The sequence below is a fragment of the Podarcis cretensis genome, assembly GCF_951804945.1.
Source record: "Podarcis cretensis genome assembly, chromosome: 5".
Taxonomy (NCBI): domain Eukaryota; kingdom Metazoa; phylum Chordata; class Lepidosauria; order Squamata; family Lacertidae; genus Podarcis; species Podarcis cretensis.
In genome coordinates, this window is record NC_137174.1 from 31,123,621 (window position 1) to 31,136,598 (window position 12,978).

General features: G+C 44.9%; 1 protein-coding gene across 1 annotated transcript in view; it reads right to left on the reverse strand.

Annotated features, from left to right (window-relative positions):
- The window catches only part of CDH23 (cadherin related 23), a 398,468-nt gene extending 385,985 nt beyond the window's left edge, over positions 1–12,483 (reverse strand). The window contains exon 1 of the mRNA XM_079976255.1: positions 11,913–12,483. The gene's annotated coding sequence lies outside the window, so the exon portion shown is untranslated. The remainder of the gene's footprint in view (positions 1–11,912) is intronic.
- Between the last annotated feature and the right edge of the window lie 495 nt (positions 12,484–12,978).

Sequence of the window (12,978 nt, forward strand, 5' to 3'; positions counted from 1 at the left end):
CAACAATAAGGAGCCCAGCTAGACCACAGCCCTGTTCCTTAAGCTTACTTGCGACAACCAGATATGCCATCTGAAACAGCTCAACTTTTTCCCTAGTAAGTGACAAATCAAAGAATACAAACTCTGAAAAGCTACCTCCCTTAAGCTTTTCAGTTTCATGTTATTCATTCTTCAGATCACTCTGACATTTAGTTCCAAATTATAATGTGATTCAGATACCATCTGTGAAAAATATGAACCTCTTTTCTCAGGAAGGGAGTTTTCTTCTGATCAAATCACAGTTGTGTGTGTGTATTTGTGGCAATTGGGGCAATGCCTCCTCAAGTTCAAACTCCTGGTGTATAGGGTTATATTCAACATAATAAATGGCTGGGGGACCACTGGGAGAAGATTTGGGGGCATGTGGGAGTTGAAGGGGGAAGGAGAGGAAGATGAGGTCTTTTCTGCACTCGCAGAAGCCTACTTGAAAAATTCTGAATTCTGACCATAGATTTTAAACAGTAAGTGGGTAGAAAGTCATCTGAGGCAGAGAGTTGGGCTGTGACTGGAGAGGTCCAAGTTCAAATCTCCATTCAGCCATGAGGGTCAGTGAATGACCTTTGACTAGCCACCCACCCCCTCACCCTAAGTCCTCTCATAGGGCTATTGTGAAGCTAGAATAGGAAAACTCCCATTGGCAATATCCTAAGCTCCATAGAAAAAGGGCAGGATAGAACCATAAGTCGGGGAAACACTCAATGTTTGTTGAGGGTGAGAAAAAGGCAAATTGCAAACAGGACATGGCTTTTACCACTTTTATTACTTTCTCCTTGGGTATAATCACAAATTTTTCCAGTGTTGCCTTTGCAGCCCATGTGACTAACAAATTGCTTGAGAAGTATTACAAATAAGAATGGGTGCTCATGATTTCAGCAGTGTGGGGATTCTAAATTCTGAAAACTTGTGACACTGATTACCCAAATTAGTCGTCCCCCCAGAGCTACTGAATTCTTGAGGATGAAATTACTCTGGATCAATCAATTAAAATATACAGAATGCAATTTTGTATCTGTAGCCCTGTTAATGCAGGCTTTAGAACCTCTATTACTTTTATTCTGTAGCAGTTACAATGGCAATGCAAACAATTGTATCAGCTTGGTTTGAATTCTAGTCCTCAACAGGTTCTGCACAGAGAGAGAGAGACTAGCTGCATATACCACTAGCAGTCCCACTTTGGGCTCCATTCGAATCTGCGGTGTTGTTTTTATTCTGCTCTTGTCCTCTCCTTGAATGTTCAGGAAACTTTAAGCAGGGCTTTTTCCTCCAGTACCATAGCAGTTAATCTAATATAGCCAGTAAATCACTCTGTTACTCTTAATCTTTTTATTCTGGTAAGTCACACTACCTCAGCTTGGCTGCTCTCTCTTATTTTTAACCTGTCAGTCTCTAGCTACAATTAAGTTTTCTACTATGAATAGAAGCCAGAGCAGCTGAGGTCTAAATCACATCTTTATTCCAGTGACAACACATGCTCTTTTTTTTTTTCCTTTAAGGAGCAACTCTTTCTCTTTCTTTCTTTCTTTCTTTCTTTCTTTCTTTCTTTCTCCCTTTCTTTCTTCTTGCCTTGGGGAAGATCCACATGACAGGATCTACCTAATGCAACTATCTGCAAAAGCAAAAGTTGAAATCCCTGGTTCTCAGGCTCCCCTGTGTAATAGCCTCCAGCTCAGCAAATGTAAAAGGAGAGGGATTGTTGCCACATTCAGTAATGCTTAGAATCATTGAGCTCACTGGAGGCTGCAGGTGATGAGCCTGTGGATCTGTAACCAGGCCTGTAAGCTTTTGTGATCCTTTGGTTGAGCCAATGACCACAAGGCAGATTTAGGCAGCTGCAATCCAGGGCACTAAACACAGTTCCAGTCCCTGGTGACATCATCTGCTTGGACCTATGCCCTGCACCTGGCTAGAAATGAAAAGCCAATTACTTTCCATGTATCTCTCTGCTACTTCTGGAGTTTTTTAATAGCACAATGTACCACAACAGGTACTGCATGGTCGGAAGCAGACCAACTTTTGAGACCATGGTTGTTGTGACCCCACGATAGGAACTTTCCCACATTTACTGGATATGGGGGCCTCTAGAATGCTATTTTCACATATACTGCCAACCTAGCAGTTCGAAAGCATGCCAGTACAGGTAGATAAATAGGTACCACTGTGGCAGGAAGGTAAATGGCATTTCTGTGCGCTCTGGCTTCTGTCATGGTGTTCTGTTGCACCAGAAGTGGTTAAGTCATGCTGGCCACATGACCCAGAAAACTGTCTGTGAACAAACGCTGGCTCCCTTGGCCTGAAAGTGAGATGAGCGCTGCAACCCCATAGTCACCTTTGACTGGACTTAACTGTCCAGAGGTCCTTTACTTCCTTTATCTTTTTACCTATTTTCACATATAAGGTGAAACTAGGTTTTGAACATTTTAGTAATTAGAACCCATGTGATGAATTAGTGAAAACAGGGAAGGTATTCTGTTACACATGCAGAGATGTGTTGAATAGCGACAGATGTTTTCGGCAGCAGAATGCCACAGTCTGTCTAGGGGCTATTGTGAATCCTTCACATAGAAACCTGAAAAAAACTTACCCAACCTATTCACTAGCAGAAGTTTACACCATAAAGCAGACACCAAGCTATGTGTGCCATGAATAGCAGTGCAGCACCTACACTTCTGGAAGAGCCTCACAATTCAAATGAGTCAAACACATTAGCCAGAGGTGGCTTTTTCTACACTGTCCAACTGGTCAACTATACAGCTTCACTAACTATTTTGCATCTTTCAGTCTAACACCAAAGGGTATGAGCTTCTTTCTTAATCCAATACTCTGTCTAAGACCCTGAACAGAATGAGAGTCAAGGTGTAAGTTACCTTTCACCTGCTGAAAATGGCATGCCTGGGGTGACGTTACCATTGCACTGTAATGTTTACAATCTCTTGCTGAATACATAGATCTGTCCCCATCGCAAATAAAGCACTGTGTTCCATAATATGGGGAGATAAGTATATATAGCACAGTTAGCACTCCCGACCTGTATGGCACATGTGTAAGACTAGCCATTTGTGCTATTTTTAGCCACCAGGCCTGTTTTACTCTGAGTAGGCCCTCTGAAATAAATCAGGGTTTCCCAAACTTGGGTCTCCAGGTGTTTTTTCGACTACAGTTCCCATCATCCCTGACCACTGGTCCTGTTAGCTAGGGATAATGGGAGTTGTAGTCCAAAGACAGCTGGAAACCCTGAAATAAATGAGCATGACTAAGTTAGACCCATTAATTTCAGAGGGTCTACTCTGAGTAAAACTTAGTTGACTACCACCCATTTTATGAGCATTTATGTGGGCTTTCGTGCTTCATATTCATACCAAAGTCAGAAATCACTTTCTTTAAAAAGTTAATTATAATAATAATGCTATAGCCATTTTTGTCATGTTAACATTGCTATAGCAATAACAATAGGAAAGAAGAAGAAAATGCCACACATTCTTTGTATACACTTTTGCAATATTAACTTGAACATATTCAAGACCAGACCTTTAAACTTTACTAGAACTCCCTTACCGACCTCTCCAAATGAAATCTGAAATGGTGTCCCTTCCTTAAACGTAGTGGGGTCAGAAGCACTAAAGATGATCGCCAAATCTCTTCGGTTTTTTGGCATTTTAACATGATCTAAATGTACATCCTAACTCTACCTTTTGTGGGCTTTTTGGTATTATTCTATCAATAGAATTTTTTTAAAGGAAGATGTTTGCTAGCTGTGTCATGCATTGCAGCGTCTGCTACCTATGCCTCTCATTGCAGGAGTTTATCTAAGAAGCTTGCTGGAAAACTAGGCATGAGAGAGAGAAAGAGAATGCAAGCTATTACACATTCACTGCCCACCAGTCTCTGTTAAGCTTGGATTCTAGTTATCTAGGCCAACCCGGCTGCTGCTTTGCAATGCTATGTAGTTATAGGCAATTTGGCCAACTGGCATATAGGCTCCCCCCTTGTGACAACAGAAACGTCCAAGAAAACCCCAGCTGTCTATATTATATGCAGGTGTGTGCCATTGCTTGAAGGGATGGCTAAGCAAGGGACTTATCACACTTGAACCTGTGGGGATTAAGTAGCAAAATATACTGCATTTGAGTGAAATGTGACCAAAAGAGAGCTATTGACCATTCAATTGGATTTGAATGTGCCACAGTCCAAAAACTATGTTCACTGCTTATGCACATTACCTTGCATGCTACAGGTTTTCCAAACTGCTCCCTGGTATCCCTGCTGTCTACAAGTCATAAACCTGTGTGATGCGGGTACATCTTGTCGCAAAATCCTAATACAACTGTCATGCTGGAGTGATTTTACAAAACAACTCACATTCAAAAAAGGAAAGGATAAGATTGCTGTCTAATCATCTCCTTGAGCTAATCTTTTTCTCTCCAGGAAGATCTCATAGAATGAGCTTATGGCACTCAGTGAGAGATCCTGAGAGCCAGGGGAACATGCTAGGCATGACCAGACCTCATCTTGTTCCACTGAGTCAACATTCCAAGTACCTTTGAGGGGAGAAAAATGGCCTCATGCAATAGTAATAGCAGATTGATTATTCCATTACTGTCAGTGCCTAGGGGAAGAATTCCTCTACATTTTCTACTCTGCACCAGGAAGACTTGAAACATTCAGAGGAAGGGTTTCCTCATAAGGTCTTGGCAATCTCAGAACAGGCGGGGGGGGGACCCTTAAATTGCCTTCTTCCTGAAGGGAGAGAGGTAGGTGTGTGTTTTATGTCAAAACCAGCCTTGCAAATATGTCTGCAAGAATTACTAGTCCACAAGAATTTACAATAGCCTGTCTATACATTTGTATGTTAGTAATTTGTGCCACACTGAAAACACTAAAGAAAGAAAAATAGTACACTTCCATTTGCATAGAAAATTCCTTGCCTGGTTACCTAGAGGAAACCCCCTCCAAAGCCACTCCATATTCACTTGATGAAACCAAGCTACTTGTCTGATCAGCTATGTGCACCAGCATAGCTTATCACAAGTCTGAAGCGCTGGGATCTGACATGGTGTTTCAATGTCCACAGCTGGTCCCCACTTAGAAGTCCCTTAGAAGTCTCACCCACCCAGTTCAAAGCCACAAGGTGGTTCTCAGTTCCTTATTCAAATCAGTGGTTCAAATGCAGCTCGAACAATGAATTCAACAGAAAACAGGGTTTCAATCAGGGCATCAGCATTTATCAATTGACAAGGTAGCATGGGCAAATGATCTAGGGTGGTCTAAAGATTATGATAGAATGCAGAGATGTTCTAATCCAAATTCCTAATTCATGCTCCATTCAAGTCTCTGAACTGAACGAGAAACTGAAACCAGTAAATCAACTCTAGGATTTGAAATTATATGAAATTATATGAAGAAATGATAACCATATCTGTCTTCTCCCTCTTACCTAGATATGCTGTGCCTTCCTAGTGACAGATGTAGCATCCATACTCAAGACTGATTTTTTGCACTATCACACAGATTTGAATCAGGGCCTTTCCCCAACTTTGATGGCCTTAATCCAGTGGACTGGCCCTGCAGGTTTTCCCCATGGCAAATAACAAAATGGGAAAGTGTAAGAGATAGACCCATGTATTGCCTAGTGCAATGGTGCAACCAGGTAATTTTACACCTAGGACTATGGAAACACCATATGATTTTTTAAAAAGCAGCTCAGGTTTGCAACTATTTGCAGAATCAAGATCCATGGAAGAGGATGCATGCTGCCTTGGGAGTGTTTTTGTGCTAAGAACCATGAAAATTAGACAAAGGTACAACCAAACAGCAAATTCAGACAGGTAAATTAGAAAAGCCAACCAAAATGGAATTCCAATTCCATATAATAATTTGTACTACTGAGTGAGGGTCAAAGTGCACTGCTTTGCAGAAATTCTACACAAGCTACATACAGTAACCAATAACACATCACACATTAAGGGGGGAAATGTTTTCCTACACCATTTAGGGGGTACATCAGAAATCTATGTATCCAGGAAGCTTGCTATTTTCAGCAAAAAGTATCACCCAAGCTATTATGGAACCCATGCCTCTCAACATCAAAATGCACTAACAGCCTCATACTCAACATGTTCATTCAGAAGTACACCCTAATCTTATTTGGACTTGCTTCTTGGAACGTGTGTTTAGGATTACCATCTCAAGAAAGCAACAACATTATTGTTTAAGTGCCTGCTGTGAGACTGGAAGGGTCAAAGCTGATTTGTTGGCAAGCAAAAACATCACCATTAGCATTATATCTTGCCAGGCAACAACCACAGCCCAACCTGGTTGCATATCAAGCTCTTAACTAAAGAAGGTTAAACACAACAGCAAGCAGAGAGATCCAGAACTCCCTCAAAGAAGAGGCTCTTTCTCTCTTGCATTGCCACCTCACCAATCCAACTGATATCATGCAGCAGAACGGTTCCAAAAGTTTTTCATGAGCACCACTTCAGGTCCACTTTCCACCTCTATTTTCTCCCCCCCCCCAAAAAAAAAAACAAACACCCAAAAAACCACAATGAGAACATGAGAGGGAAACCCTCTTTATCACCCATTCCCAAAGACTATATAACACCCAGGAAAGGTGGCAGGCAAGAAAACATCCTTCCACTTTGTGAAAATCAGGACTTTGTTATCTGTGCCAACAAAGCCCATTCCTACCTGCTTAAGAACTTGTTGAAATGTTAAAAGGCTAGTTCACTTCCAGTTCTGAAACCACCACTTTGCCTGCCATTTGTGGCATCTCTTCAACCATGCAAAGTAAGGCCGCTGACAGATGTTCTCCTTGAGGGAGATTAAGCTGAAAATCGAGGCTTCAGAGAGTTCAAAGCAAGGGACCTGCTTCTAACCCAAGTTCTCCTTCCCTTCACCGAACCTACTGCAGTTTTCAAGTGAGCAGGTGGAAGAAGAGGCTGGGTAGATATTGTAACTGGGAATGCTCTTTAAACAGGCTCTTCCCCGCCCCCTCCACCAGTGTGAAGCTGATTCCTAGATCTATATTTGCAGTTCCTGGGACCCTATTTGATTCAAAGGTGCAGATGCTGAATGAATAAGTACTTCAGATCTGAATACCACATTCACCAGCCCTTTCATACCCTCCAAGCTTCCTTCATCACAAAGGATATAAGAGGGAGCACTTTGGGGAGCAGAGAGCATCAGCTGGTTGTGGCATGGCCTCCTTTGCTGGGCAGGTTCGTTTGCCTGTTATGCACAACTGAATACTAGCAAAGGCCAGTACTGTACGTCAAAGCTGGTCCTTCTGCATTGTTTTCCTTCGTAAAGAAAAGAAAGCATAGGAGATTGCTTCTGAGGAGAAAGGGGGCCAGTGCCCCCATTTGCCTAACCTATCCAACCAAATCCCAGTTGCTCTTTGGGGCTACGTATGCAGCTCAGGATCAAATAAGGATCTAGCAAGGAGCAACATCAGGCTCAGGTGGGTAAAACTCTCTTTCTCTATGAGCTGGGGAAATGGAGCATGCACACAGGTAGGCATGCTTCTGCCACCTGTCAAGGAGAGGCCCTTTTCTTTGCATTTTATCTCTTTGCTTTGATAACGACTTGGCTCAATCACTTAGGTTTCAATAAGTAGATGAAGGAGGGAGGGAAAAAGGATGTTGCTGGACATTGTTGGCGTCAGTGTGCAAAGCTACTAGCCGTCAGAAATACAATGGTTTTTAATCTAGAGGTATGTTGTGGAATATATAATGTATACTAATTCTGAGTCTAGGTCACCACTCCTGGCTGTGATCCTCTGAAGAAAGATTAAAACACCTACCACTGTTGTTCTCCATTCCTAACTTATTTTTATTTCTCTCTAACTTTTCTTAGTTCTCTTTTACGTTCTCTCTAACTCCACTAAAATAATAGCATGTGATCAAGAAAGAAGTATATTTGCCCTTACCTAATCTATTAACATTTAAATCAGATTCTGCAAAAGTGGGCATCTTTAAGTGGGGTATGGGCCATAACTCACATGAACAAGTTACTAAGTTCGTAGTTATGGCTGGTACAAAAAGCAGAAGCGCAACATAAATTAGTAAATTGTTCCTGCAGACAGTGCTCTTCTTTAGATAATATTAAGATGAGACAATTCTTGAACTATGCCTATCTACAACTCATCCACTTCATTGTGAAAAATACTCAAGCACTGAATACTTGCTGGCTCTCTCTTCTTCTCCCCATCCCTTGGCCAAGATGCCAATAGGTAGCCAGTCAGCTAAAAATAGTACAGGTTGCCTCCAGATCCCATCCCTTCCTGCTTTTAACACCTTTAACCCTGAATATATGCAGTTAAAGATGCCAAGAGGGGGAAAGTTAGAAGCTATGAATAAAAAAAAGTACTTCATGTAGAGTGGAAAGAGAAACAGGAAAGAATAGGAGATCCCTGGAACAATTGCGGCAGGATACATTAAAACTAAAACACAGGGCAACAGTTTTGTGGCGGTGCATTGTTGCTTTTTTGGGTAAGGGTGGGGGCAGATCCACCCAGGGGATTCCCCAGGCTACATTTGAAAATAGACAGTGCCAGAGGGAGAAGGGTCAGAAGGAAACCCCTCCAGGAATAGGATGCCAATACATACTGCAGCTTGTGCCACTTCCCTGCACACCCCCTCAATTGCTGGACCCCTGTAGTTACTTGAAGGATAGGCACTTTCCACACACAGATTATAACTGAATCAAATTGCAAATCAAATTAAGGCTGCAATCCTTGTGTACTCAAAGTTCCATTGGAGTCAATAGGACTTGCTTGGGAGAAAACACATTTCAAATGTGATCATTCATATGAAGCACTGTATAGCATCGTTTCTCTTTCATGTAATTTTATCTAACATATTGGGGAAGGCATGTTACTCCCCAGCCCCAGCCCCCCAATGAACTATGTTCTTCTTTGGTCATCACCCATGCAGAAAGAGGCTTTTTCCCCTGGTGCACCTCAGACAAGATTACTTCACAAAATTACACTGAAACAATGGGAGGTATGCTTCCAGTAAACTGGGACTCATTCAGAACACAGTGGTTTCCAGATGGGACCCATTCAACCAACCCCACCACAGAGGGAGAGCTTGCTCAATCATCTGTCCACCCTTGAGGACACTTGCTGAATCTTACTCAGACCTTTCAAAAAGCGACACACCGGGTTTTAAGTACAGGGTATTCCAAGTGATCCCCGTTGCTTGCAAAGTAACCCTAAGCATAGCTGCATAGGACATCTCTGGAGGGATGGGGCTTTATGGGTGAAGGAATTTGATAAGCCAGGAGGTGCTTGCTGGAAGAAAGTTAACATTTAGCTTCACATTCAAGGGATGGAGGTCCCTGCTTAGTCTGTCACACAGCTTTGGGCAGCCTGAATGTGCTGCTTTCTAGGACTAGGCTCAACAGCCTCCTTTGTGTTAAGGTTTTCATGCCTTAGCACACTTATCTGGGGCTTTGGGGTATGACAAGAAGGTGGTTAGAAGAGCTGACTAACACTACTGTACAAAAGCTGCCTTGAACTATATGATACAAGGCAGGGTATAAATATTCTTAACAGAGAAGCTTTTCAGGTGTTGCAGCCCCCATCCCACTCTGATGCATCTGCTGAGTCAAGTTCCATGCTTTTAAAGTAGCTCTACACGAATGTAACAGTCACTGAAATTAATAGAACTTAATGCCAAATAGGAGCAGTGCAACGTTAGATGCTTACAAGCCCCTGTTTGGGAAGCACGACTGCCAAACAGACAAGCACTTTAAAAAGGACTGCAGGCAACCTGATCACATTTAGTAAGGAATAAATCCCGCAGAATTCAGCCTGAGTAGTTTCCAAAAATGGGATTGCACTGCCCAGCTGCAGTCGTATGGGCAGCCCCCAGACAGTGATTGCTGGGTAAAACAACTTGTCAGCAAAATTGCATTCCCATCCAACAAGTGCCTCCAAAGTAGCGATCAGTGCACGTTTGTGTGTCTTCATTACCATGCAACCTGGTCCTTCCAAAGGACTAAGGAAGCTTTGCTGGTTTGGAATATCTATATGATTAGGCAGCGGACTCCGAGAGCTGTCCTACCTTCCTGCTTGGTGCCCTAGGTGGGTGTCAGGTGTCAGACTTCTATTAATTTGCCAGAGAAGTTCTGGGGGTTGCCAGCTCTTAATTGTCCTCCTGCCTGGTGTCTTTAACAGCTTAAACTTTTCCCAGCACTGAGCTGGAGTGGTAGGGAAAGCTTTGTTTTTATGTACTTATTTAGCCTTTTGCAAGGTACACACAATTTCAAAAGCTCTGCAATAAAGGGAGGGGAGAGAACAGAAGTTGCCAGCCCTATACGCTCTCTATTATATACTTGGAGTCTAACTGATCTTCAAATTTCATGCTCCTTTTCACTGTATTTCCAAGCTCTCAGTGCAATTATATGCACGCTTACTGGGAGAAAGTCCTGTTTAATTCTAAGTAAATATGCACAAGGTAATGCTGTCAGTTGCCTTCATTGCAGAAACTACATCAGAACAGGTGGTCAAAGAGGAAAAAAGCAACTGCGTCTGGGGAACCCAATCCTATAGCTGTTTACTCAGAAGTAAGTCCTAGCGAGTTTAGTGGGGCTTTTTCCTAAGTGAGTATGCATAGGGTTGCAGCACTATCTATCTATCTGTCTATCTATCTATCTATCTATCTATCTATCTATCATCTATCTATCTATCATCTATAGCTGCTTAGATTGTCATTATTTTATGTTATGGCTTCTTTCACTGTTCATTTTTGCACTATTGGATTCAACACTCTTAGAGGCTGCATTTAAAAAGACACTTGAACCTGCTCTTAGTATTAAAATTGCTCTTTTTTTTAAAAAAAAAAGCAAAACCCTATTTTACTTTATTAAGGCTGCTCCTATATTCCAATTTGTTTTAGTTCAATGCACAGTTGTCATAGGGTTTTCCTACTGCATGTTGCCTGGCTGGGGTGGTTAGAAAAGTCAACTCAGAAGTATCATCAATAAATAAGACCCTGGCAACGCAATCCCATGCATGTTGACTCAGAAACAAGTCCCACTGTTTTCAATGGTGCTTATTCCCTTGCAAGAGTGCTCAAGATGAGAACCCAAAGAGGAGGATGCTCCCCCCCCCTTCATTTTCTACCTGTCATCTGGTGGATAAAAGCATAGCCAGATCCTATGCATGTTTACTCAGAAGTAAGCCCTCGTGTTCTATGGGGCTTATGTGCAACTGCAAGAATCTTAGCACCATTACAGACTCTCAGTGGTTCTGCAGCCTTCTGCTCAAGTCAGAAGAAAGACCATTCATTCAGCTTGCTTCCCAGGTCCGTGGATATAGAACTGCAGCCTCAGAATATTTAAGGCTGAAATCCTAAGCACTGGTATCTTGAGGTGAGAACTTTCTGACAAGAAACAGGCAGCGGTAGCAGCGCGCCTTCTCAGTCCCCCTTCCGCCTTCTTGACGCCTTCAGGGAAACCCACAACCCCAGAGCGCGTGCGGGAACTGCTTTTGACAAAACGATTTTTCTCCTTCACAAAACAAACAAAAACAAACGAAAACCCTGCAACCTCTCTCTGTTCACTTGAGTTGCTGGCTGCTCTCGCTCAGCTGCCACCCGCCATAAACCTCTGGAACCAGGCAGGCTATTTAAAAAAAAACACCCCTGACTAAAAGCATCAGGGCGCTCCGAGTTCCGACGTGGCCAAGTGAACTGAAACCGGGAGCTGGGGCGGCGAGGGACTTTGCCAGCTCGGTCTTCGCTTCCACTCGAGGCGCGCGGAAAGAAGAAAGAAGAAGAAGAAGCGCCCCTCAAAGTTCCGGCGGAGAGAAAACGCGGGAAAGGGGCGCGCGGCGGGGGGGGGGGGGGGGCCTTGAAACTTCGCCTTACCTGTGGGCGGCTGAGGGGGAGCGAGCGGTGCGCTTGCCCAGGCTGGCGTCGGCGAGGGGCGCTCGGCTCTTGGCCAAGGAAGAGCGAGCCTGCGAAGGAATTCCTTTGGCCAGCCCCAGCTCGCGGAGGGGAAGAGGTGGAGGGCGCGCGGCGTCGCCAAGTCCCGCGAAGCCAAGTCACCTCCTGCCGTCCCTCGCTCGCCGGCCTTCCCAGCCCAGCGCCGGCTCTGCCATGGCCTGCCGACCGTAATCCAGTCGCTTTCCTCGGCCGGGAGCCTCCTCCTGTGCCGCAGAGCGCCGCCTTCCCAACCTCGCGCGCCTCGCAGGAGTCCAGCAAAGGAGCGCGGGCGCCGCCTCTTGCTCCGGCTGCTGCTGCTGCTGCTGTCGCTGCCCGGCGGCGCTTCGCTAGCCTGAGGAGCCGAGCAACTTTGGGCGCCTCCCCCTCCTGAGGGATGCGCGTGGTAGTTGGGGGGGGGAGGGGCGCGGCAGCAGCTCCCTCGAGGTTGGTGGCGGCGGGGGAGAAGAGGAGGAGATATATATATATACCCCAGCGCAAGCGCGCGCTCTCTTTCTCTCCTCCGCCCGCGGAAGCAGCCAGGAGTCGTCGGAGAAGCAGCAGCAGCAGCGCAGCTGGCGCGCGCGCGCGGACGGAGGAAGGAGCAGCACGAGCAGCCGCGGGCGAGCGGTGACTATTTCAGCTGATGTCACGGGACCCGCTGCTTTGGCGACTCGGACAACCCTTCCCGCCCCGAGGGAGAAGCCGCGGAGCGCACGAAAGCCACCGCGCGCTCCTCTGGGGCTGCGAAACGCCGCCGAGCACAACTCAGCACAGTCGCCGTCGGCTCGCTTTCGGGCGTCTGGTTTCCGTTGGGGTTTTTTTCAATCTCAGAAAGGACGGAAGAAACTGGAAGGCATCCGCGTGCTTGACACTATGTGGCGAACTTCCTTGTAGGCGCGGGCTTTAAGCGCCCCCTTCCTGCTCTGGGGATCAGGGGCGGGACACAAATCCCCACAAAGGTGCAACCAAGGAATCCTTTGCGACCTTGCAGTTAGCGAAATCGGCCTCC